Source organism: Bufo bufo, chromosome 5, assembly GCF_905171765.1.
Source record: "Bufo bufo chromosome 5, aBufBuf1.1, whole genome shotgun sequence".
NCBI lineage: Eukaryota > Metazoa > Chordata > Amphibia > Anura > Bufonidae > Bufo > Bufo bufo.
In genome coordinates this window covers 183,657,805-183,684,818 of record NC_053393.1, presented here as the reverse complement: position 1 = coordinate 183,684,818, position 27,014 = coordinate 183,657,805, and positions in this window count along the sequence as shown.

Sequence of the window (27,014 nt, the reverse complement as noted above, 5' to 3'; positions counted from 1 at the left end):
AGAAGACCACATCATTTTCAAACATACTGTATATCCTGTGGAAGTGATGTTGCCCAGTAACTTTGGAAGTAATACTATCCTTACTATTCTAATTGACTTTCATGCTAGTGGCTTCAGAAAAGCCCATTACTACAAGTTGAGTAACTTATAGTAGGTCCACAGTTGCGTTAAATAGATTGGGCAGGCTGTTCTGCCCAAGACCAGACTGCCAGAGTTCCCCAGATCAGGCCTTGCCAGATACTGCCATTCACTGTCGGACCCCATTGAATATAATGGATTCCAGTGGGGATACAGCCACTTTCCAGCAAAAGTGGTGCTTTTTGTCTGGACAAATATGTTGCATGCAACATTTTATATCTGGCAAAAGGCTGGCATTAGAGTTGAGCGTACACCTGGATGTTCGGGTTCGACGGGTTCGGCCGAACTTCACAGAAAAAGTTCGAGTTTGGGACCCGAATTTGACCCCGAAACCCATTGAAGTCAATGGGGACCCGAACTTTTGAGCACTAAAATTGCTCTAAAATGTCATGGAAAGGGCTAGAGGGCTGCAAATGCCAGCAAAATGTGGTTAAGAGCATGGCAAGTGGATTGGGAAATTACTTCAAATAACATAAAATACGTAAAAATAAAAAATAATAATCTTGATCTAGGAGGACGAGGTCCATATGGAGTAGGAGGTTGAGGAGGCAGTGGATGTGGCGGTGTAGGAGGAAGCGGCAGTGGAGGAGCAGGAGTTAGCCTACACTGGTTTTTCATTTGAAATTATTATATATTTTTTTTTAAATTAGGGTACACCCCAAAACATTGGGAAATATAACCTGTGATAACCCCCTCCAGTCGTACTAAACACACGTTCAGACAATACACTGGCTGCAGGGCAGGCCAGCACCTTCAAGGCGTAAAGGGCAAGCTCAGGCCATGTGCCCAATTTGGAGACCCAGAAGTTGAAGGGGTAAGAATAATCAGTCAGCACGTGTAGGCATGTGCACACATACTGCTCCTCCATGTCGCACGTCCCAGTGATGTTCACGATCTAATTGGATATCTGCTCTGTCAACTTTCGATGTTCTTTTCTGCGCCTACCATGTTGATCACGGTTAGCGGCGAATCTGTGTTCCACGCTGGAGAGGGAGCGTGAGAAAGGGATAGCATATCCAAGGGAGATGAATGGATGAAATTTAATTGTGATCGAGCGGAAATGTGGAAACCTGAAGAATCGAAGGAAAGGAGGGGGCGTGCGGCAATTACCCACTCCCGACTCGGAGAGGTAGTGACGATAAATAATAATACAGGACTCTTAAGATGCCCTGTTATTGGAATGATTAATAAAAAATTATAGGGAATGTCACTGGGGTATTTTGGATTAGGAAACGTTTGACAGTAGAGGCCCTGCTGCCGCTTTGTTGACTCTAGATAACTTCTGCCTGATCGCACGTCTCCATGACGTCCACGATCCATTGGGATATCTTCTCTATCAACTTTGGATGTTCTTTTCTGAGCCTACCATGTTGATCACGGATATTGGCGAACCAGGGAGCGTGAAAAAGAGATACCACATACAAGGGAGGTCAATGGATGAAATTAAATGTTGATCGAATGGAAAAGTGGGACAAATTATTGAAGCCAAAGCTTACAAGTAAAGGAGGTGGCGCGCGTCAATTAAAGAAGAATTTTTGAAATTTAATTCCCTGTCACCTATGCAGAGCAGGGGTTTGTATATGCTAAAATTGGTAAACTGTCATCTGACAATGTAACAGACGATTTTTTGATATTTATGTCCCTGTCACTTATGAAGAGCAGGGGTTTAATCACGGCGTAAATGGTCAAATGTCACCCAAGAATGTAACAGACAAATTAGTGAAATGTTTTTACCTGTCTACTAGGTACAGCAGGGGTATATCACACCCAAAAATTGGGGAATTTCACCCGAGTATGTAACAGACAAATTTGTGATTTTTTTTTACCTGTCTACTAGGTACAGCAGGGGTATATCACAATCAAAAATTGGTGAATTTCACCCGAGTATGTAACAGACAAATTAGTGAAATTGTTTTACCTCTCTACTAGGTAGAGCAGGGGTATATCACACCTAAAAATTTGTGAATTTCACCCGAATAAGTAACAGACAAATTAGTGATTTTATTTTTACCTTTCTACTAGGCATAGCAGTGGTATATCACAGCCAAAAATTGGTGAATTTCACCCAAATATGTAACAGACAAATTAGTGATTTTTTTTACCTGTCTACTAGGTATAGCAGTGGTATATCACAGCCAAAAATTGGTGAATTTCACCTGAATATGTAACAGACAAATTAGTGAATTTTTTTTACCTATCTACTAGGTAGAGCAGGGGTATATCACAGCCAAAAATTTGTGAATTTCACCCGAGTATGTAACAGACAAATTTGTGATTTTTTTTAGCTGTCTACTAGGTACAGCAGGGGTATATCACAATCAAAAATTGGTGAATTTCACCCAAGTATGTAGCAGACAAATTAGTGAAATTGTTTTACCTCTCTACTAGGTAGAGCAGGGGTATATCACACCTAAAAATTGGTGAATTTCACCCGAATAAGTAACAGACAAATTAGTGATTTTTTTTTACCTGTCTACTAGGCATAGCAGTGGTATATCACAGCCAAAAATTGGTGAATTTCACCCAAATATGTAACAGACAAATTAGTGAATTTTTTTTACCTGTCTACTAGGTATAGCAGTGGTATATCACAGCCAAAAATTGGTGAATTTCACCCAAATATGTAACAGACAAATTAGTGATTTTTTTTTACCTGTCTACTAGGTAGAGCAGGGGTATATCACAGCCAAAAATTGGTGAATTTCACCCGAGTATGTAACAGACAAATTTGTGATTTTTTTTTACCTGTCTACTAGGTACAGCAGGGGTATATCACAATCAAAAATTGGTGAATTTCACCCGAGTATGTAACAGACAAATTAGTGAAATTGTTTTACCTCTCTACTAGGTACAGCAGGGGTATATCACACCTAAAAATTGGTGAATTTCACCCGAATAAGTAACAGACAAATTAGTGATTTTTTTTTACCTGTCTACTAGGCATATCAGTGGTATATCACAGCCAAAAATTGGTGAATTTCACCCAAATATGTAACAGACAAATTAGTGAATTTTTATTACCTGTCTACTAGGTAGAGCAGGGGTATATCACAGCCAAAAATTGGTGAATTTAACCCGAATATGTAACAGACAAATTAGTGAAATGTTTTTACCTGTCTACTAGGTAGAGCAGGGGTATATCATACCCAAAAATTGGCAAATTTCACCCGAGTATGTAACAGACAAATTAGTGTTTTTTTTATTACATGTCTACTAGGTAGAGCAGGGGTATATCACAGCCAAAAATTGGTGAATTTCACCCAAATATGTAACAGACCAATTAGTGAAATGACATAAAATAAAATAATTACAAAATAAAAAAATAAAAACTTTATGAGGTGGAGGTCCATATGGAGTAGGAGTTTGAGGAGGCGGTGGGCGTAGCGGTGTAGGTGGAAGTGGCGGTGGAGGAGGATGAGGTAGCCAACATTCTTTTTTGTTTAAATATAAAAAATATTTTTTTTTTATTTGGGTACACCCCAAAAGAGTGGGAAATATCCAAAATACAACAATGAGCACTTGCGCTGTAGTATAACAATGGCTGGTTAAGGTCGGTATACATGTCTATTCTGCACAAGGTACGGACAAGTCCTGTGGGATCTATGCCTGGTTAATTTTAATGAACGTGAGCTTGTCCACATTAGCTGTGGACAGGCAGCTGCACTAGTCTGTGATAACGCCCCCTGCCATGCTAAACACACGTTCAGACAATACACTGGCTGAAGGGCAGGCCAGCACCTCCAAGGCGTAAAGAGCAAGCTCAGGCCATGTGCCCAAATTGGAGACCCAGAAGTTGAAGTGGGCAGACCCGTCATTCAGTACGTGTAGGCCTGTGCACACATACTACTCCTCCATGTTGCTGAAATGCTGCCTCCTGCTAAGACGTTCCATATTAGCTGGTGGTGCTGGTTGTTGTCGCGTGCTGACAAAGTTTTTCCACATTTTGGCCATGGTAACCCTGCCTTCTGAGGTGCTGGTGGTGCCCCAGCTGCATTGGCGATCTCTTTCGCCTTGTTCTTCCACTGTGCCCCCTCTGTCAGGTTGGAATGCCATCAGCAGTGCGTCTACCAGCGTGCGCTTGTACTCGCGCATCTTACGATTACGCTCCAGTGACGGAATTAAGGACGGTACGTTGTCCTTGTAACGGGGATCCAGCAGAGTGGCCGCCCAGTAATCAGCATAAGTTAGAATGTGGGCATCTCGGCGGTCGTTGCGGAGACACTACAGCATGTAATCGCTCATGTGTGCCAGGCTGCCCAGAGGCAACAAAAAGCTGTCCTCTGTGGGAGGTGTATTGTCTGTGTCTCCTGTATCCCCCCAGCCACGCACCAGTGATGGCCATGAGCTGGTTTGGGTGCCACCCTGCTGGGAACACGGTTCCTCCTCCATCTCCTCCTCCTCATCCTCCACCTAGTCATCCTCCAGAAGTGTGCCCTGGAAGGACAATTGTGTACCTGGCGTTTGTGGGTGCAGGAACCCACCCTCGGAGCCAATTGTGAATGACTGGCCGGAAACCCTATGAAATGATCCCTCTTCCTCCTCCTCCTCCTGTGCCACATCCTCTTCCATCATCGCCAACAGCGTTTTTTTAAAGAGATATAGAAGTGGGATAGTAACGCTGAGAACAGCGTTATCGGCAATGGCCATGTTGGTGGAGTACTCGAAACAGTGCAACAAGGAACACAGGTCTCGCAGGGAGGCCCAGTCATTGTTGGTGAAGTGGTGCTGTTTCGCAGAGCGACTAACCATTGCGTGCTGCAGCTGAAACTCCACTATCGCCTGCTGCTGCTCACACAGTCTGGCCAGCATGTGCAAGGTGGAGTTCCACCTTGTGGGCATGTCGCATATGAGGCGGTGAGCGGGAAGGCCGAAGTTACGCTGCAGCGCTGACAGGCGAGCAGCAGCAGGGTGAAAACTCTGAAAGCACGCATAGATGGCCCGCACTTTATGCAGCAGCTCTGACATATCCGGGTAGTTTTTAAGGGACCTCTGCACCACCAAATTCAGCACATGCAAGGGCTGTGTGTCAAACCAGCTAGTCCTAGAGCTGCTACGAGATTTCGCCCATTATCGCACACCACAAGGCCGGGCTTGAGGCTCACTGGCACCAACCACTCATCGGTCTGTTATTCAAGGCCCGTCCACAGCTCCTGCGCGGTGTGGGGTTTGTCCCCCAAACAGATACGTTTTAAAACTGCCTGCTGTTGTTTACCCCTGGCTGTGCTGAAGTTGGTGGTGAAGGTGTTACGCTGACCGGATGAGGAGTCGGTAGAGGATGGCGAAGCAGAGTAGGAGGAGGAAGCAACAGGAGGCAAACTGAAGCGCCCTGCAATTCTCAGTGGTGGAAGGACATGCGCCAAACTGCTATCCGCCTCAGGCCCAGCCACCACTGCATTTATCCAGTGTGTTATTATGGAAATATAATGTCCCTGACCGTGCTTACTGGTCCACGTATCCGTAGTTAGGTGGACCTTGCCACAGATGGCGTTGCGCAGTGATCACCTAATTTTGTCCACCACTTGGTTGTAAAAGGAAGGGATGGAACACCTGGAAAAGTAGTGGCGGTTGGGCACGACATACTGTGGAACAGCCACCGCCATAAGGCTTTTAAAACTCTCCGTCTCCACCAGACAGAATGACAGCATTTCAAAGGCTAGTAATTTTGAAATGCTGGCATTCAGGGCCAGGGATCGCGAGTGGGTAAGGGGGTACTTCCTCTTCCTCTCCAGTGATTAGGAGATGGAGAGCTGAACTCTTCCGTGGGACCTTGTGGAGATGCTTGGTGACCCAGGTGGTGGGAGTCCTCCCCTGAATAACGGAAAATGGACAAATCCGTTTTGCAGCCAATAGAATTCTATTATGACCCTGCATAACGGAAATGGGACGGATCCGTTTTGCAGCCCATAGACTTCTATTATGATATCGCAAATTCGAATTTTGCCCCTGCCACTCATCACTGCTTAGCTGGGCTGTGGATCCACTTCCTCACCTGAGCTTTGAGGTTACCTTCTTGCTAATAGCCAGTGAAGATGATCTCATCTTGATATCCGTACACCAAACCTTGTCTGTCTACAAATTCTGCTCCTTGCTTCCTGCCCCGACCTTGTAACCATGACCTGGATTACGCTTGTACTCAGCCTGCATTGACCTTGGAATTGTTATTTGGAATATTCTAGTGCTCAGTCTGCCCTGACTATTGGGCTGTGTTCAGACTAAACTTTTTTGTCTCTGACCCCTGTGGGTAAGCAGCCAACTACACCAGGACTACTCTAAGTGGTAGCAGCCTGACTGGTTTCCTGCAATGAAGACCAGATCCCTGTACAGGGGTTAAAAGTTGAACACCCTTAGATTTAGCCCAAAGTCATACTGGTTAGTTAGCACAGTGGGTCCACACCCATTGCTGGTTTCTGGAAAACAGAGAATCGCCTTTCATACAGATTTAATATACATTCCTCTACATTTAATTAACAAGGCTAAATCTTTCTATTTAGTAAAGACGTGGTTGAGTTCTATGGGAAATCTGTATTAGCAGCAACACAAAAAAACTGGCATATCCCAAATATTAGCATAAATCATACATGTAAATGCAGAACATATCAGACACTGTCAGAGCCACGATAAAATGTCAGTGACTCACAGGTGATATATTCCCTGTTTGTAGTAGCCTGCTTTTCCTGTCTCCCCCATTCAGCTAGGACTGCTATGATAACCCCACACAATTATTTTTGGACTCTCATTTCCCCATACTATTTCTAGCCCCTATAGCAGCAAAACCCTCTGATGTTTTAACAATGTGATCTTGCAGCTACCACCAATACCTTGACTTTTGTTGTCCTAGGTTCCTCCATTACTGTACCTAGATTTTAGCCAATTCTCTCAAATATCACACTATCAAAATAATATTACCTATCACAGGCAAAAACTAGAAAATGCTGGGCCCTAATGCAAATTTTTAGACCCCAGGCCAGATCTCTGAATACTTATCCTCTTTTACTTTTTAGTCCTCATCAGCTCTGGTCACTGCTTCACTGGGTCTGGGTTTTGACAGCATCAGCAAAGGGTAAGTATACCAAGTAATTTCTAAAAATCTGGAATGGCATCCTCCCCCTCTCACAAATTAAATGCTGGGCTGGCATTATGCAGAAGCCATAATGCTCCAGGGCTGCATAGCCTCTGGTTGCTGCTAGACATGCTTATCAGGTAGCTTATAGGGCTGTTACTGCACCAGGGGTTTGACCAGTTTGACCCCTTACAAAATGGAGATATGATTTTTTTTCCTCCAGATGGAGACATTATATTGTGGATACTCAAGGAAAAACCTAAAGGTGCAACTGTAAGTTGATGTGAAGCCCTAGCCTATATACTGTTGCCACAATTGGATTTCATGCACTTTCATTTCGGGGGAGGGAAGATTTGTCTTTGAAGAGACCACTTTAAAAGGAAAAGCAACTCACCTGTAGACAACTTTTTTAAGGACAATTTCCCCTCAAGTACCGCAGGGTACTGGTTAGCTCGATAGGATGCTGCTTGGGGAAGTACCTTTTCTCATTGAAGAGACTCAGTGAGCATACAGAGTTTTATTTTTAAAAGCAAAGGTACAGTGTACACTAGAGATGAGTGAATTTTTCAAAAATCTGATTTGCCGTTTCGCTGAATATTTTTGGAAAAATTTGGTTCGATATGAATAAAGTTGCGGCAAATTACGTTAAAAAAAGGCTATTTCCCTGGCTGCAGAGAGCCTTTATAGTGGTGTAGAACACCGTGCCTTGCAGTAACACAAATAGAAAGTCAGCTTTGGTAGTTGAATAATACTGTGAGTCAGTATGACATGCAGATGACAGGTGTCGCTCTTAGAATCACTGCACACTTCACTTAATTGGGCAGTCACGGGGCCAAAACTGACCAATTAACTCAAGTATGAACTCAGCCTTACTTTTACACAGAAGGCTTTTCAATAGATAAGTGCAACGCTGAATGGCGAATATATTTTTATTTTGCCACTAATACGCGGCAAACTGGGCTTTAGAATATATCGCTGGACTGCTGAACGGCAAAGATATTTTTCCCTTTTCCACTAATACACGCAAGAAAGGGCTTTAAAACAGATAACTGCACCACTGAGCGGCAAATATATTTTACTTTTGCCACTAACACGACAAAAAGGGCTGTAATTATCGCACTTCCTAATAAGCCCTTTTTTCCCACTAATACAAGCCAAAAAATGCTTTAGAACATATAATTGCACCGCACTAGGGCAAATAAAACGTAGAAATATTTCCTTGTACCTGTATCAAACAGCACTTGCACCCTAATAAGAACGGTTTTATGGAATGACAGAGCTACATAATGGCAATTTGGATCCCCAGTCAGTACTGCAAGGTGTAATAGGATTGTTCCTATTACTCAGGCTGTCACCTCCCTGGCTGAACCTTGTTCAAAAGAAATGCTGTGTAATGATTCCTCCCTATACTTTCCCTACACCATGAATAATCTTTTCATACACTTGTAAATCGTTTTTTTTAACACAATTATGTTTTTTCTAGCACTGTCCCTAGCTCCTGAAGACTTCTCTCCCTGCACTAATTACAGAATCTAAGATGGCTGCCGCTATTTATAGGGCTGTGACATCACAGGGCGGGCTGGCTGCTGATTGGCTGCATGCATGTCATTATGGGTGATCCCGTCTTCCCAGAGTTCCTTTCTCCATGTCCTCACATGTGCAGCAGCGAGCGCGAGGAAATTTGCATTTGGTGCGAATAAAATTTTTCAGCTTCGATTCGCTCATCTCTAGTATACACATTAGCTTATGTCAGTCAAACCATAGACTTTTCCAAATGGAAGAATCCAACCGTAGACAGCTGTTTAATGTTTTTTACCTTAGAAATAAGTCTCCATACAGTACACCCACTGTGTCCCTGCAACGAGACCAAGCAACCCAGTTGCATCCAATGCATCTCATCCATCTTACTAATACCCTGCTCTGTACTGACAAGGGCCAGAACCCTGAAACTGCTATGTACAGATGAGCTGCTCTTCCATTTGGGGGAATCTCTGGTTTGGCTAACATGGGCTAGTTTTCAGTCTAATTCTTGACACCAGTGGCTTACTTGAATGGAATTAATATTTTGTTTTTAGTGCCTGAACTTTCCTAACATGTAATGCATTAATTATAACTATAACATTAACTTTATTTCTATTCTATGTTTTTACTTGTATTTTATTTCTGCATTTGTAGTATCAACTGTTACAGATTTTAGTGCTTTCAGAAACAATATCTTTATAAATCCTCAATGGTTTTTACAAATATCATGGACAGACTTAGCATTGAAAATGTGCCAGTTTTTTTGCCACAATTTGTGGCAAAAAGTGGCATACATGATTTTCACTGTATTTATCAAGTGTTTTAGACACTTTTCTAACCTATGTATGCCTTGTCTGAATAGGCGGTGTGTATTAACAAAAAGGATGTGTGGCTTCATGGGAGAGGATGTGGCTTAAATGAGCTGTCATTCACCAAAAAGGGAGTAAACTAAGGCAACTAATAGGTAGTGTAAACTTAGGAGCAGTGTTCCCTCTAAGCTTTGTGCCCTGGAAAGGATAGGGTTAAAAAAATACTAACAAGCCCATTAGCAGATTTAACTGCCGAGATTGGAACTTTAACTTTTTAAATCCAAGAAGACACAAATTAGAACAATCTATTCTGTGCTAGAAAATTTGAGTTATTTTGCCTATTTTGTCAGTGGAGTAGGCATTAGCTCAAAATATATGGTGCTATTTTTAGGTGGGTTTGCACCATTTCTGGCAAACTACATTTACTTAGGATTGGACAGATGTTTTGTGGACAAGGCTTTATTTTTAGCCAGATTTCTTATTACAACTTTTTTTTTTTACCTTTGAAAAGTCACCAGTGTACTCCAGTGCCCTGGTTACGTACAGACTGTTGGAGGCCTCTATAATAAATGATGTTAGATTTTAGAATGAAAAAATCCATAGGTATTCTGTGCGACAAATGAGGGCAAAAAGTCCCATTAATACATTGCCCCCTAATTGTTCATCATTAGCCAGTTCAGCTTGATAATAAACAAAAGCAAGTTCAATAAATAAAATTAACGAGACTTACATTTACCTGAGAAGGAAGCATTTCCACTGTATTAACAACCATCCTTAAGTTTTGGAAAAGAGTTATTCAAAGAGAAATAGAAGAAGGTAGTTTGGAGAATTGGCTTTAAATATATCTCTTTCTCAGTCGCTGATGATTATGTTCCATATTTGTTTCATCTGACACCTCCTTATGCGCTGTTATTTCCAGTGTTCATTATTTTTTGTATGTTACATGGGCACTTTTATACAGAATCACTTCCTTTGCATTTCATTATGGCCACTTTCATCACTTACGATTATCTCTACTGGTTTGTCATTTCAGCACTTTCCATATTTGACTTTCTTACTCAACAGCATAAGGATCAGATCTCTATTTATCAAACTGTCCATCTACAGAATATTTCAGTATTGTTTAAACCATGCATGTTCTTCCACTGACATTATGGATCTTTTTATTAAAAGTCTGAAAATATATCTGTATTACTGTATACACAGTGATTACAGAACACTTAAAGGGGATAAGTGTCTGGTCAGCAGGGTTCTGACCACTGGGGCCCCCATCAATCACCAGAAAGGCCACTCATGTTCCTGCATTTGAAGAGCGATACCCATGTGTACTGCTGCCTTATTCAACTCTATGGGGCTGTAGGAAATAGACATTCTCTAGTACTTAGCTATCTTTAGCAGCCCCATACAGCCTATCTGACATGCATTCAGTTCTGCTGCTCTATTCAAATAGAGGAACACCAGATCATCTGGAGCCCCAGCAGTCAGACTCCTGCTAATCAGACACTTATTGCCTATTCTGTGGACAGAGGAAATATTGTAATGCGGAAACCCATTTAAATAAGATATCCCCTGTAATTGCATATTTGTCATACTGGTTTCTGAATTTTAACCCTTTAAAAGGGATGTGTCATCAGAAAATGACCTATTGTTTAAATCATTTTTTTAAACATATTTTTAAAGAATTTTTGATGATAATATTTTTGAATTTTTCCATGTCAATATCTATATGTAAACAAAAACCATAAAATTCTTCAGTTTTCACAGTAGCCACTAAGCCTAATTCTTTCTTGTTTTGTACAAATCACTTTACTGCAGTTATCGTCTTATCTGTCATTCTAATCCTGCCTATAATGATGTCATCTCTGTGTATAGATAAGACACAATCCACCATTCACAGTAGGTGATTGTCAAAGCTTATCTATTCTGTGACAACTGCACAGGTCACAGAGTATACCTGGAAAATTAACTCATAGAAGCCATGGAGGTTTCTCGACGACTGTGTCTATGGACCTTGAGGCTACCATAAAGCAATTTACTTAATGCTTTCTAAATGTTATTAACAATAGTGTTGGGCTCAAATATTCATATTGTGAATATTAATCGCGAATATCGCAACTTCGAGAATTTGCAAAGATTTAGAATTTAGTGCTATTTATATTCACGAATATTCAAATATTTTTTTTCTTCTAAACCCATGATCCCTCCCTGCTTCTTGCTTATGGCCCAATGAGAAGGCAGCAATGTCTATGTCTGAGCTTAGCAACATCCCTAGTAACCAATAGGAAAGTTGCCTACCACTTACTATATTAGCACCTCCCCAGCAGCCATTTTCTAAAGTTTATTGCAGTTATGAAAGAGACAGCAGTGTCATTGTTGTGCTCTGTGCTTTGTGTTATTACATTAGACAGCTAACATATATATAATTCAGATAGTTAGGGGGAGGTAGTCAGTGTAGGTTAGATTGATATATAGTGTAGCTGATAGGTTCTGCTGTGCATACATACATGCTACAGACATAGTGCTGTGATGTCACAAGTTGGACATAATGCGCTAAAATATGCACATCATTAATTGCCGATTTGCACAATCGCAAATATTTTGGAGCATTCTATCTGCATATAAAGCGATTGTAATGTTCTGCCATGCCAACCATTTTCTCCAGTCTCAGAAAACGTATACCAGCTTGAAAAATGTAGCATAAGTGACCCACGCCTATATTGCGTGCGCAATACACGCAAATTACATTACCGATTTTCGCAATCAAGTATTTAATCGCGAATTCTCAAATTCGCGAATATATGACGAATATTCAACAAGATATTTGCGAAATATCGCAAATGTGAATATTGCCCCTGCCGCTCATCACTAATTAAGAACAAGCATCATTACAGGCAACGATGCAAAATTTATGGAACCGCCCTGTTTCACATTCGAAGAACTTTATCCTTTGGTGCAATCATCCACATTATCAGACATCGGACATCAATACTCCCAACATTGATCTTAAACCAGACCTCTATGGGTTCCTCTGTAGAGTATCAAAATCACACAATAGTGAAATACCTCTGGTAAAGTTTAACATTTCTGTGGTTTTATTATACTCACACACAGAATAAAATTGCGAGCATATCATAAAACATAATCCGCGTAACAGCCCGACGCGGGTTTCGCACAAGGCTTTGTCAGGGGCTATATATAATGTCTCTATGTGAATATACCCACTTCACTTCTGGGACCTGCAGCGCAAGTATTTGAGCTCGTGATAAGAACAATTTTATTGGGATTTTTGTATAATTACAGGCAAGATGGTAGCCTAGTATAGGATATGTGTTGCTATCTGGTTTTAACTGTCAGAAAAAAAATGGTGACACATTTCCTTTAACAATAATAACTGGTTGCATTTGGCATGTGCGCATACAAAATATCCCTAGCAATCTGTAATCAAAGATCGATGAGCAGCCAACAAAGCATATGCAATGGATCAGCAGGGAATTGAACTGTTGAATTCTGTTTTTATTTTATTTGATATCTCTCTTCTCGACCCCTTAGCATCGGGTTTCCACACAATCTACAGATATTGCCCTTACAAAAGTTTAAAATCATCAACTGATGGCTAAATGTAAAAATGACCACTCTATATGGATTCTTCTTGGCCTCTCTGCAGCATTTGACATTGTAAAACACCAACTCATACTCGGCATGCTTCAGTAGATTGGCCTTAAGGACACTTCCGGGTCTAATGATGGAGGCCGTAATAATATTAAATTCCAAAAAAAGGTAAGAACCCCAAAGATATGGGATCCTATAGACCGATCTCGCTGTTGAACGGGGATGTAAAACTCCTGGCGAGGATCCTGGCCACAAGACTTTCTGGGGTTATCTCCTCCATTGTCCACCCGGACCAGAACGGTTTCATTCCAAACAAAGGCACACAACATAATCTCCACCGGCTTTTTGGCCAATATACAGGCTTCTGGGGGGTCTACTCGCTCCATCCTGTCCTTAGATGCCTCTAAGGCCTTTGACAGGGTGGAGTGGTGGTTCCTATGGAGGGTTTTGGCGAGGATGGGCTTTGGGGAGAGATTTATAAATATGATCAAAACACTCTACAGATCCTTACGGCCAAGTTGAGTATCAATGGGAGCTGACTGCCAGTATTGATCTAAATAGAGGTACTCGTCAGGGTTGCCCATTATCCCCACTCCTATTCAATATTTATATTGAGCCCCTGGCCTTGGCTATTAGGCAGGATGTCCAAATTAAAGGATTTGGAACACTGGGAGAGGAAGATTGTATTTTTCTATACGTGGATGATGTCCTTTTTTTTGCAGATAATACAGAGATAACTGTCCCAAGAATTATTCGGATGGTTAAACTATTTGGTGAGGTATCAGGCCTGGATATAAACTGGTCAAAGACTATCCTGATGCCAATAGACCCGGTGTCTCAAGAGGAGTCCTTGATAACCCAGTTAGATGTTGTTGATACTTTTCAATACTTAGGTATGACGATATCCCCCAAGGTTGAAAATTCTGTACATCTTAATCTGACCCCATTGATAACAAAAACTAGGGCAAAAATAGGGATCTGGTTGAGGCTTCCCTTATCCAGAGCTGACTGAGTGTCACTGGTTAAAATGGTAATTCTACCCCAATTCCTCTATGTCCTTAGGAATATACCTATTTGGGTAGAGGATAAATACTTCAAACTAATGGAAAGAATAATCAATGATTTGATTTGGGGAAGAAAACGAGTGAGACTCAAATTAGAATATTTATATAAGCCGCTGGAGCAGGGGGTTTAAATCTCCCATGCTTTAAAGGCTATTTCATCACTGCTCAGCTATGGATGTGCAATGAATGGCCAAATAGTACTTCCTTAAGCAGCCTAGTAAGAAGCTCTGTACATAATAATATATTTACGCTTTTGGAATCTGGGCTATTGAATAATAGGGACTGGGGCCATAAAGGGGTTAAAAAATTACTATTGAAAATGTGGGCTACTACTAGAGGATGGTTGGGGGTAAAGGGATCACTTATATTCACGCCTCTCTGGCACAATACTTACTTACAGACTTTAGATGGTATAGCAAGGAATCAATTCTGGCAAAAGAATGGGATTCTCTATACGACACAGGTGGTTAAGAACGGAGAAATTAAGTCGTTTGTGGAATTATCACATAGTGTAGAGAATCTATCTTGGTTTAGGTATTTTCAGCTTCGCTCTGCACTTTTTAGTTTGGAGGATAAATCACTGTTAGAAATAGATAATTCTTCTCCGTTAAATGAGAGGTTCGGGAAGATACCACTAAGAATGAAGATGTCAAACATATACAAATTATTAATTAAGTAACGGTTTTCTGAGACACAATCACCAGGGCAGAAGGCCTGGGAGAGGGACTGCCCAAATATACAAATGGTAGGGTGGGGGAGCATTTTCACTAATCCAGATGCACTTTCTTATAACTTTAATCATGTTCTAGTACAGTTTAACATTTATCACAGATTATATGTTACCCCTGTTTGGTTAAACAAGTGTGGAATAAGAGATACCACCTCCAAGTGTCCTCGATGTGACACTGACGGTGCGGATTATCTACATATGATCTGGGCATGCCCAGAACTCGGGGCATACTGGAGTGCTATTAACAATCTTCTCACCCACAAATTAAAAGCACAGATTCCTCTTGAGCCACAATTGTTTTTACTGAACGATCTTTCCACATTAAGTAGCCATAAACCCCAAAAGATTCTACTAGGTAGAACATTACTATTGGCCAGGCTCCTGATTAGTCAGAACTGATTTGCACGCCATGCTCCAGAGGTAAACAATTGGATAAACCTGGTTAATAAGGTGAAAAACTACGAACAGATTCTTTATAAGCAGAGAGGTAGATTAGAGAAATGGGTTAAGATATGGGACGGCTGGTAGTTCTGATAGGACCGTATCTGGAATATATTTATTTATTTATTTATTTTTTCTCGCTCTTCCATCTTCCCTTCTCCTTATTTCCTTTCGAGGGGGGGGCAGGGGGTGGACGGTGGACGCATCGCAGGGTGGGGGGGGGGGGGGGATAATGGGGTTAAGCGGGTAAAATGTTGAGAAAATTTTTAATAAGCTTTAACTGTACGTTGTGTATTTGCTTTTCATAGTAATAAAGATGTTAACTAAAAAATAAAAAAAGGACACTGCTCTGTCTTGGTTTTCTTCCTACCTCTCTGACCCTTCTTTCAGTGTTTCATTTGTCTACTCTACTTCTTCTCCTCTTACCCTTGCAGTTGGGATTCCTCAGCATTTCTACCTAGATTCTGTCCTATTTTCTACAGCTACTATTGGACAAACTGTCAGCAGATTTGGCTTTCAATACCATCTATATGCTGATGTCATACCTCATCCAGTGACATTGCTCCTTACAAATTCAACACCAGTGGTTGCCTTTCTGTGGCATATCTATTCTCTATCTTAAATTCAATCTTTCAAAAACTGAACTTTTTTCTTCATCTACTAAGCTATCTAAACTTGAAATTTTAGCTTCAGTGAGTAATACTACCATGGCTCCTAGACAGAATGCTCACTGTCTTGTGGTTATAATAGACTCACATCTTTTATTCACCTCTTATATTCAACGACTTGTCCGCTCATGCCACCTGCACTTCAGAAACATCTCTAGGATCTGTTATTTTCTTACTGTGGAAACAACAAAAGCTCTCATTGTTGCCCTGATAAATTCTCATCTGGATTATCATAACTCATTACTAATGGGTCTTCCAGTTACTAAGCTCTCCCTGCTCCAATCTATCCTGTAGAAAAGTTAATTTACATGTGCAACCGCTATACCAATGTCACTACCCTATGCCAGTCACTGCATTGGTAACCCATACCAGATACAGTTTAAATTTATTCCCCTCACCCACAAAGCTGCACCCCCTACATCTCCTCCTTCATTTCTGTCTACCACCCTTCTCACGCTCTCCCTGTAACCAATCACTTATAACTAGAATCCTCGCTAATCCAACTCTCTGACTCCCATCTCAAAGACGCTTATAACACAGCAGGCAGAAATCTTACTGGCTAAAATAATGCAATATTCCTAAAGTAAATTTTCCATGCCAGTGAGTGTGTTTGTAGAAGGCAAAGGATGTTTAATTGAACCTCTTCAATTAAATTACAGAAAACATGCTTGCAATTTTGCTTTCATCGTTCCATAATTTGTAGGACTATGCACCAAACCCGTGACTTTTTATTTAAGAAAATTGTGAGTTTTCATTAGGCGTCATAATGAAATGATTGGAATATGGAAGACTTCAAAATGAAAGATCAAGACCTCATCCTTCCAGAGCCAGAATGTGCTTAGCAGCAGCAATCCAGGTAGTAATAGTAATGGTAGGCCACAGTTCTCACTGGCTTCCGAACATTATTATTCTGGAAAAAGAGAAGATTGTGGACTGGATGGATCACTCGTCCTCTCAGTCACAACAGGATGCCATAGAGGTAGCTTTTGAATCTAACACTGTTCCTTAAAGCCAGAGATCACAGTATACTTTCTGGTCTTCCATGTTGACTTGTGTGAGAGCAGTTAGTGTTTGAACTGCCTACAGGAGGAGTTTAAGGGGAAATGGAGGACCTCATGCATAGCTGTATTGGTGCTAGTGGTGATGGCACTTATAGCCACAATAGCAATGGTAGGGGCAGTGGTAGCGATAGTGGTGCTCTGGGCAAATACGGAACAGGGAATAGGAAGTGGAGCCAATGAGCCCACAATGAGATATCAGTATGATAAAAAGTGGCATAGAGGTGAGGACTATGATTTTTGGACAGGACCTAGGAGCTGGATCGAGATGCTGAGGAGCCGGTAAAAGGGTGGTGGCCACGGTGGCAATAAAGACAGGAGGCAAGGTATGGCCAAAACCTCCAAAACAACTGCCAGGGCTAGGTCTGCTTCTAGTGTGCTCTACTTGGGAACTGGTGATGCCGCTGATACTGCGGGTACAGGTTCAAAATGTCCAAGACCTAGGCCGAGCTGTCTCTAGGTCTCTGTGATCAACTCCCATGTGCCATTTTTTTTCTTCTCAAAGCTGGAACACAAAACCATAACCAGCAAGTGATGCAGGAATAAACTAAGTTGTGGGTGTCCAAACACAAAGATAGGTGCCAGGGCTTTATTGAAGCACAAGATGTGACATCACTGGATCCTGTGAGAAAATAGAATTGGACAGAATTCCCAATCAGAACAAGTCTGTACTCCTTCTCCTGGCCTTCTTGGTGGCAACCAGCCTGCATCCCCAAGAAGTACCGTGTCCTTTTCATCATTATCAGCTGCTTCATCTCCTGCTCAGACTTTTCCTCTTTCTTGCCCTCTGCTCCATATTGAGGTATCCATAACGGAATGTATACCAATGCTATATGCAAAATTTAACTTGTCAATGTGATGCACTTCCACACTTTTGCCTGAATCTAGTTTATCTAAATTGTGGCCCGGGTGGTGTGCTTGGACTCTCTTGCAACTAACAACTAACTCAAGCAAGCAAGAGCAGCACTGTCAGACCTATAAACAAAATATTAACTCTCGTTGGTCTGGAAATGTGGTGCACTTTCGCACCTTTGCCAAAATGTTATTTATCCCAGGTGGTCTGACTCTTGCCATCTGTGTGTCATATGGACAAGCATTGAGACCCCATAAAGGCATCATTTTTGGACACTTGGTCCTCCAACAAGCTACTGTTTTTCCCCATAACATTGTGTGTATTTAAACATATCTGTCCCCAACATGGAACAATTTTTGGAAGCTTTGGAATATGAATAAAACATAACACTTGCAATGGTGCAGTGTGTTTTTAAACTTGTTGTTTGTTAATGTTATCAAACATGCATTTACTCAAATATATATTATAGTGTCAGCTTTATTTGCTGTTGCTGTCATTGCTTTCAAGAGCTTAGGGAGGGGGAGGGAGAGGAAAAAGAAACAAAAAATAAATAAAAAAATTAACAGGAGATGAGATGTTTTCCTAAGAGACTAGAGGGCATTATATACCAATTTTCAGGGCAACTAGAGAAAATGTAAACGGGCAGCTCACCTCCAAACCAATTGGGATCAGGTGCCCATGTATATGTTTACCCCAAAAACAAGTGAAAAGTAAATATATGTAGAAACGGGCACTCAAGTCATAGGAGTTGCATCAAAAAAGTTTATATAAACATATCACTATAACATTAAAATTAACATTTAAAACATAGCATTTAAAACAAATCAAATCATTCTATAATATACAAATATAAATCGATGTTGTAATCGATATTATAATCGATTCTTGAGAATAATATTCGAATATAAATCGATGTTATAATCAACTCTTGAGAATAATATTCAAACAATATTGATTGAAATACTTAAAAGGATCAGTTGTTAAGAGCATCGATTGTTGAAAGAACCACAAAAAATCGAGTGAAATCGCAAAGGCGAAATCGTAACATGAAACTTTGGTTTGGGTAGAATCAATTCAGGTCTGAACGGAGAAAAATATCTGTTTTTTTAAACTAGTAAATTCTTTAAATATGCAAGTATTTCACAACATTATGTTGTGCACACCTACTAAAAAGGTCAGTGTTTGCCTGCCTATTTCATATATACCATTTATATCCACTGATATGTGCAGTGTTCGCAGTGAGCAGAATAATTTTTTCCCAGTTTTAATTTATCACACCTATTGCTATAAATTATCTAACAATCTAACTGGTTGTTCAAGTAATCTATTTTGCGAGTAAATTAGGAACAATGAGCTTCAATTACCATTAGTAAAAAATCAATGGTTTATTGTACAAGTGGTAATCTCATTCTTCTCTTGGTAAAGCTACATTTAATTTGGCTCAGCCAAGGACAAAGACTTTTTAGTTTAGTTATATTCTTTAAGCAAATAACACTGGGGAAGATTTATTAATCCTGTAGCCAATGTAAATTTTGATAGTAACCTAAAAATGCACCAAATTTATCACAGTGGCTCATGCTAGATGATAAGTTTGGAGTACGGCTAGACACTTTTGTATAATGTTATCATCTATTGGCTTTCTTACTTTGCAACAGAATTATTGGGCAGCCTCACTAAAGGCTATATTAGACTGGCAGATTTTCTCCCCGTTAATCGCTAACAACCATTTCTATGAATGCTTGTTAGCGATCATCTGGCAGTCTAATACTGCTCGTTCATCGTGCAATTCAGATCTTTCAGCATGCTCTGGCTATGTTAAAGATAATACAACCTGATCCGTTCATAACGGATGCACATGGTTGTATTATCAGTTCACTGTCCGTGTCTGTCCCTTCCATTAGGCTTTACAAATGATGCAATTATTGCTATTATTGCAAGAGCTGATTCACTATATGTATATACTTGTATTACATTGCTGTCTCCATGTGGCATTGTCATGCCAATAGCAACCAGTCAGAGCTCAGTTTTCCTTTTATTAAACTGCTCTAGTAAAATGATAGCACACTTAGAATAGACCACACAGAGATATGAGAAGCAGACTGAGAAGTTACAGTTTGCACTAGCTGTGCTTCAACCTGCCGCTGATTGGCTGAAGTGTTCACACCATGTGACCACCACTGCAGCCAATCAGAGAAGAAGTTAGTTGTTGGCAACATACCTTTTAACTTTTATATAGGAGTATGATAAAGATGGCTGGAGAGCGATGTCACACTGGGAGTGAGATGTGCTGTAATAATGGAAGTTCAACTGCTAAATAGGGCAATCTGTATCATAGCAGGGACAAGGCTAAACAAGCCAAACAATCTCAGTTCTAGTCCAGTTTTTTAGTATTTGGAATATATTTTACTGACCTAACTTACATTATGTTTTGAAAAAATATGCAGCATTTGTCAAGTTTAAAATATATATTCTAGACTTGCAACTGTTTTCAGCTAATGGTGTGAGATTCAGAGCTTCACCAGATAAGAACTGTACATGCAAATACTCTCCACCGAGAACTGCAAACGTCTTCAGCTATATTGAAATGCTGCACCATAGTATCGTTGGCAACCTATTCATCATGCTCCAAGGAAAATCAGTAACTATAAATTAATCTTCACTTGGTATAACACTGTCTTATCTGTGGATGAAACTTTGTTTTTAGAAAATTGATTGTCTTCTCAAGCCTTCTTCACCCTAATTATTTAGCCATGCAGTATCCTGGTTAATATTTATGTCCATATAGATATACTCTTTTTTTGTAATCTGAAAACTGATGAACTTGCAGCACTTTAACTATTGATAACAATGCTCAAAAGTGCATACATTTTAAATACACTTACTTATGTTATTAAGCCACAAAAACATAGTTGAGGTGGAAAAATTGCATAAATGTGACATTAATTCCATATATACAGGGTAGCTTGTCTTCTGAATTTTACAAGAAGAAAAATGCTATCATTGCCCATAGAAACCAATAGGTTTAAACTGGACTAATGAAGCTAATTCCCAGAACAGCATAATTTTTTTAAACATTCTTTTATATTTACTATATAGTTGTTCAGGTTGGAAAAAATAAAGCAAAATGTTCATAAATTCTAAATATGTATCAGAATTGTATCAGAACTTCTTAGTGGATGGCAACAGCATTATCCATCTCCTAGTAACAATAGCTTGGTCTAATAGAAACCTCTTCTACCATGAAGCCTTTAGACAACCATAATTTTAATATATGAGGACAGCACTAAATATTTTACTGCAATTTGGTAGTCTTTATTTTTGTCCAGCAAAGCTTAAATCTAGGGATGAGCGGACCCGTGGATGTTCGAGTTCGGCCGAACTTGACCCGAACTCGAACCCAAACCCGATTGAAGTAAATGGGGACTTGAACTTTAGTGCACTAAAATGGCTGCAAAATAGTCATAGTAAGGGCTAGAGGGTGTTAGCCCAGTGGTCCGTGCCGGAGCTGCTGCCCCTAACCACGGGCAAGGGCGCCAGGCTCCCTCTTTTTTTGCCGCCATGTGCCGTGCTGACAAGTGAGGGCAGCAGGTAGCTTAACTATGATATCTGTGTTCCATGCCAGTTTCCTTCCTGCTGGAGACTTGTACTGGTGTTTGAAGTTTGCATAGGTGTGTCTCTCTTCACCTATGAGGCAACACATACACGACCTCTGTCTCATCAGCCTTTGGCTGGATTGCAGGAGGTAATTAAAGGTGCTTCCTACCACAGGAAGATGCCTGAGCAACCTCATAGTTTTAGCTGAAATGATGCCTCCTGCTAAGACGTTCCGTATCAGCTGGTGGTGCTGGTTGTTGTGGTGTGCTGACAAAGAATTTCCACATTTCAGTCATCCTAACCCTCCCTTCTCAGGTGCTGGCGGTGCCCCAGCTGCATTGGCAACTTCTTCCTCCTCTGCCTTTGCCTTGTGCTTCCACTGAGCCCCCGCTGTCAGGTGTGAATGCCATCAGCAGTGTGTCTACCAGCGTGCACTTGTACTCGCGCATCTTCCGATCACACTTCAGTGACGGAATTAAGGACAGCATGTTGTCTTTGTAGCGGGGATCCAGCAGGGTGACCACCAAGTAATCAGCATAAGTTAAAATGTGGGCAACTCGGTGGTCATTGCGCAGGCACTGCAGCATGTAGTTGCTCATGTGTGCCAGGATGCCCAGAGGCAACAAAAAGCTGTCCTCCGTGGGAGGTGTATCATCTGTGTCCTCTGTATCCCCCCAGCCACGATCCAATGATTCCCATAAGCTGCTTTGGGTGCGACGCTGCTGTGAATACGGTTCCTCCTCATCATCATCCTCCTCCTCCACATCCTGCAGAACTGTGCCCTGGCTGGACAGTTGTGTACTTGGCCTCTGTTGGTGCAGGAACCCACCCTCCGAGCCACTTGTGAATGACTGGCCTGATAACCGTGGAAATGACCCCTCTTCCTCCTCCTCTTCTTCCTGTGCCACAATCTCTTCCATCATTGCCCAAAGTGTTTTTTCAAGGAGACATAGAAGTGGGATAGTAACGCTGAGCACTGTGTCATCGGCACTGGGCATGTTGGTGGAGTAGTTGAAACAGTGCAACACGGCACACACGTCCCGCATGAAGGCCCACTCATTGTTGGTGAAGTGGTGCTTTTCCGCAGAGCGTGCGTGCTGCAGCTGAAACTTCACTATTGCCTGCTGCTGGTTGCACAGTCTCTCCGGCATATGTAAGGTGGAGTTCAACCTTGTGGGTATGTCGCATATGAGGCAGTAAGTGGGAAGGCCGAAGTTACGCTGCAGCGCAGACAGGCGAGCGGCAGCAGGGTGACAACGCCGACAGCGCACACAGATAGCCCGCACTTTCTGCAGCAGCACTGACATGTCGGGATAAATTTTCAGGAACCTCTGCACCACCAAATTCCGCACATGTGGCAGGCAAGAAATGTGCGTCTAACCGGCTAGCCCCAGAGCTGCTACGAGGCCACCAGGCCAGGCTTGAGGCTCAGCGGCACCAACCACTCATCGTTCTGTTGTTCCATGCCCGTCCACAGCTCCAATGCGGTGTGGGATTTTTCCCCCAAACAGATGAGTTTCATAACAGCCTGCTGTGCTGATGTTGGTGGTGAAGGTGTTATGCTGACTGGATGAGGAGGCGGTAGAGGAGAGAGCAGAGCAGGAGGAGGAGGCAACGAGAAATGTCCTTCAATCCTCGATGGCGGTAGGACATGCACCAAGCTGCTATCCACCACCACTGCTTTTACTCAGTGTGCAGTTATGGAGATATAGCATCCCTGCCCATGCTTACTGGTGCACGTATCGGTAGTTATGTGGACCTTGCCACAGATGGCATTTCGCAGTGCACACCTGATTTTGTCCGCCACTTGGTTGTCTCTCCTGGAAAAGTAGTGGCGGCTGGGAACGACGTAATGTAGGACAGCCACCGCCATAAGGTTTTTAAAAGTCTCTGTGTCCACCAGACGGAATGACAGGATTTCAAAGGCCAGGAATTTTGAAATGCTGACATACAGAGCCAGGGATCGTGGGTGGGTTGGTGGGTACTTCCTCTTTCTCTCTAGTGTTTGGGGGATGGAAAGCTGAATGCTTCCATGGGACACACTGTCCCATGCTGGGTGACAGTGGTGGTGGAGTAGCTGCCAAATTCTATGTTTGCGGGGTGGCAGGTGCCACTGTTATTCCAGAGAGGAAGGAAGACGCCGAGACCGCAGCAGAAGAGGGAGCCAGAGGAGTGGTTTTTCAGGTGTGTACTCCAGCTCATGCTTTGCATTTAGATGCCTGGTCATGCAGGTGGTGCTCAGGTTTAGAACATTTATGCCCTGTTTCAGGCTCTGTTTGCACAGCGTGCAAACCACTCACATCTTGTCATTAGCACATTGTCTGAAGAACTGCTGTCAGAACTATTGGGTATAAATAAAGTCTATAAGTATAAGGCCTATATAAGATGTCTGAACATGAGCCTAAAGAACAACCATTTTGTCTTATTTTAAGAGGGCAGAGTGAGTTCAAGATTTTAACTCAGAATTACTAACCTAAGATTAACAATCTGTACCAAGGTGTTTACTCAAGTCTGTTTTTAGTAATTGCCTAGATAAGACAATGTATTAGACATATGCTGAGTCTTGATGATTTTCAGTGTATAGAAAGACTCTAATCTTTCTTTGGGGTTTTTATATTAAGCAATGTATGAGTAGATTGATTTTATATCATCAATTTAAATACGTGTGTTGTACTGTATATATAAGAGTGTGGTCCTTATAGATATATTCAGTTTTAATGTTAGAAATTCCTATGTCATTTTTTTTAGAATCTCTTCCAGAAACAAATTAATGATTTCTTTCCTGAAAGTTTCTTGAATGAAGAAATGTGGACACAGGTGACCATAAACAAACCTTGTCTTTTCCCCAGAACAATGACTTGAGTATGGTCATGTGTATCTTGATTTAATTAGGTCTGGTCAAAAGATTAAGGGATATGCGAGGTGTTTGACCAGATGCAAAAGTCATTGTCTATTCAAGATCTCCTCAAGGTTGTGTCTGAAACCTTAGTTAAAAATTTGTCGTTAGTAAATGAATAAGAAAATATAAATGAGTGCCTCGATTTTGTATGGAGTACTAGTGCCATCTAGTGTTAGGGTAACCTAAAGATCTCGGGTGTATTTTCCCTAGAGGGAGGTTCTATTGGTTATAAGTGAGGTCACTAGTTAATGATAAAACTTGGCCAAACCCTTTCTAAGAGAGGATAAAAAGATGGTCTGGGCTGACAGAGGGGATCCATTGATCCATCCAAGGAGCCATCCATCAATCTATCTCTGGAGCTCTCTCTCTAACTATCATCATCAAGGGACGATCATCAAGGGAAAAGACCAGATCCAGCCCTGACCACCTTTTCAATCATTGGAGGCAGACATCTTAGAACCATTGAAACTGATTTCTGCTAGCTGATATTTTGGGTATAGTATAACCTTACCTATATTTTATAGGATAATTAATTAATATAATACATATCTATATACACTGCGTGCAGAATTATTAGGCAAATGAGTATTTTGACCACATCATCCTCTTTATGCATGTTGTCTTACTCCAAGCTGTATAGGCTCGAAAGTCTACTAGTAATTAAGCATATTATGTGATGTGCATCTCTGTAATGAGAAGGGGTGTGGTCTAATGACATCAACACCCTATATTAGGTGTGCATAATTATTAGGCAACTTCCTTTCCTTTGGCAAAATGGGTCAAAAGAAGGACTTGACAGGCTCAGAAAAGTCAAAAATAGTAAGATATCTTGCAGAGGGATGCAGCACTCTTAAAATTGCAAAGCTTCTGAAGCGTGATCATCGAACAATCAAGCGTTTCATTCAAAATAGTCAACAGGGTCGCAAGAAGCGTGTGGAAAAACCAAGGCGCAAAATAACTGCCCATGAACTGAGAAAAGTCAAGCGTGCAGCTGCCAAGATGCCACTTGCCACCAGTTTGGCCATATTTCAGAGCTGCAACATCACTGGAGTGCCCAAAAGCACAAGGTGTGCAATACTCAGAGACATGGCCAAGGTAAGAAAGGCTGAAAGACGACCACCACTGAACAAGACACACAAGCTGAAACGTCAAGACTGATTTTTCTAAGGTTTTATGGACTGATGAAAAGAGAGTGAGTCTTGATGGGCCAGATGGATGGGCCCGTGGCTGGATTGGTAAAGGGCAGAGAGCTCCAGTCCGACTCAGACGCCAGCAAGGTGGAGGTGGAGTACTGGTTTGGGCTGGTATCATCAAAGATGAGCTTGTGGGGCCTTTTCGGGTTGAGGATGGAGTCAAGCTTAACTCCCAGTCCTACTGCCAGTTTCTGGAAGACACCTTCTTCAAGCAGTGGTACAGGAAGAAGTCTGCATCCTTCAAGAAAAACATGATTTTTATGCAGGACAATGCTCCATCACACGCGTCCAAGTACTCCACAGCGTGGCTGGCAAGAAAGGGTATAAAAGAAGAAAATCTAATGACATGGCCTCCTTGTTCACCTGATCTGAACCCCATTGAGAACCTGTGGTCCATCATCAAATGTGAGATTTACAAGGAGGGAAAACAGTACACTTCTCTGAACAGTGTCTGGGAGGCTGTGGTTGCTGCTGCACGCAATGTTGATGGTGAACAGATAAAAACACTGACAGAATCCATGGATGGCAGGCTTTTGAGTGTCCTTGCAAAGAAAGGTGGCTATATTGGTCACTGATTTGTTTTTGTTTTGTTTTTGAATGTCAGAAATGTATATTTGTGAATGTTGAGATGTTATATTGGTTTCACTGGTAAAAATAAATAATTGAAATGGGTATATATTTGTTTTTTGTTAAGTTGCCTAATACTTATGCACAGTAATAGTCACCTGCACACACAGATATCCCCCTAAAATAGCTAAAACTAAAAACAAACTAAAAACTACTTCCAAAAATATTCAGCTTTGATATTAATGAGTTTTTTGGGTTCATTGAGAACATGGTTGTTGTTCAATAATAAAATTAATCCTCAAAAATACAACTTGCCTAATAATTCTGCACTCCCTGTATATTCAATTAACCATACCTTGCGTATAGTATCTGTTTTGGAATAAGATTGGGGTGTACCTGCAGCATCATCCTGAAAATTAATCCAATACAGGGAGAGTAAAAATATACTGGTGAAAACACGGTATTATCTCCAAGGAACTGAATTCAGTTCTAGACCGGTACGGTTGATTATATATGTATAAATATCTGTATAGATAAAAGATAAACCAGATTTGGGTTTAATCGGACATTTGTCGGCTGAGAGAAATCAAGTACTAAATTGATTTAAAATATAATTGAGGGGTATCATTATAAGAAGGCATAATTGTGTAGATATATATTCCTAATTATTTTTGACTTTCTCACTATTTTGCATATTATTGATTGAATTTTATTATCACCAATTTTATTATATATTATTTTGTACTAAAATTTGTATTAATAAATTACATATATATTTTGTTTGTAACTGGGTTTTGTCTTCAATTCAAC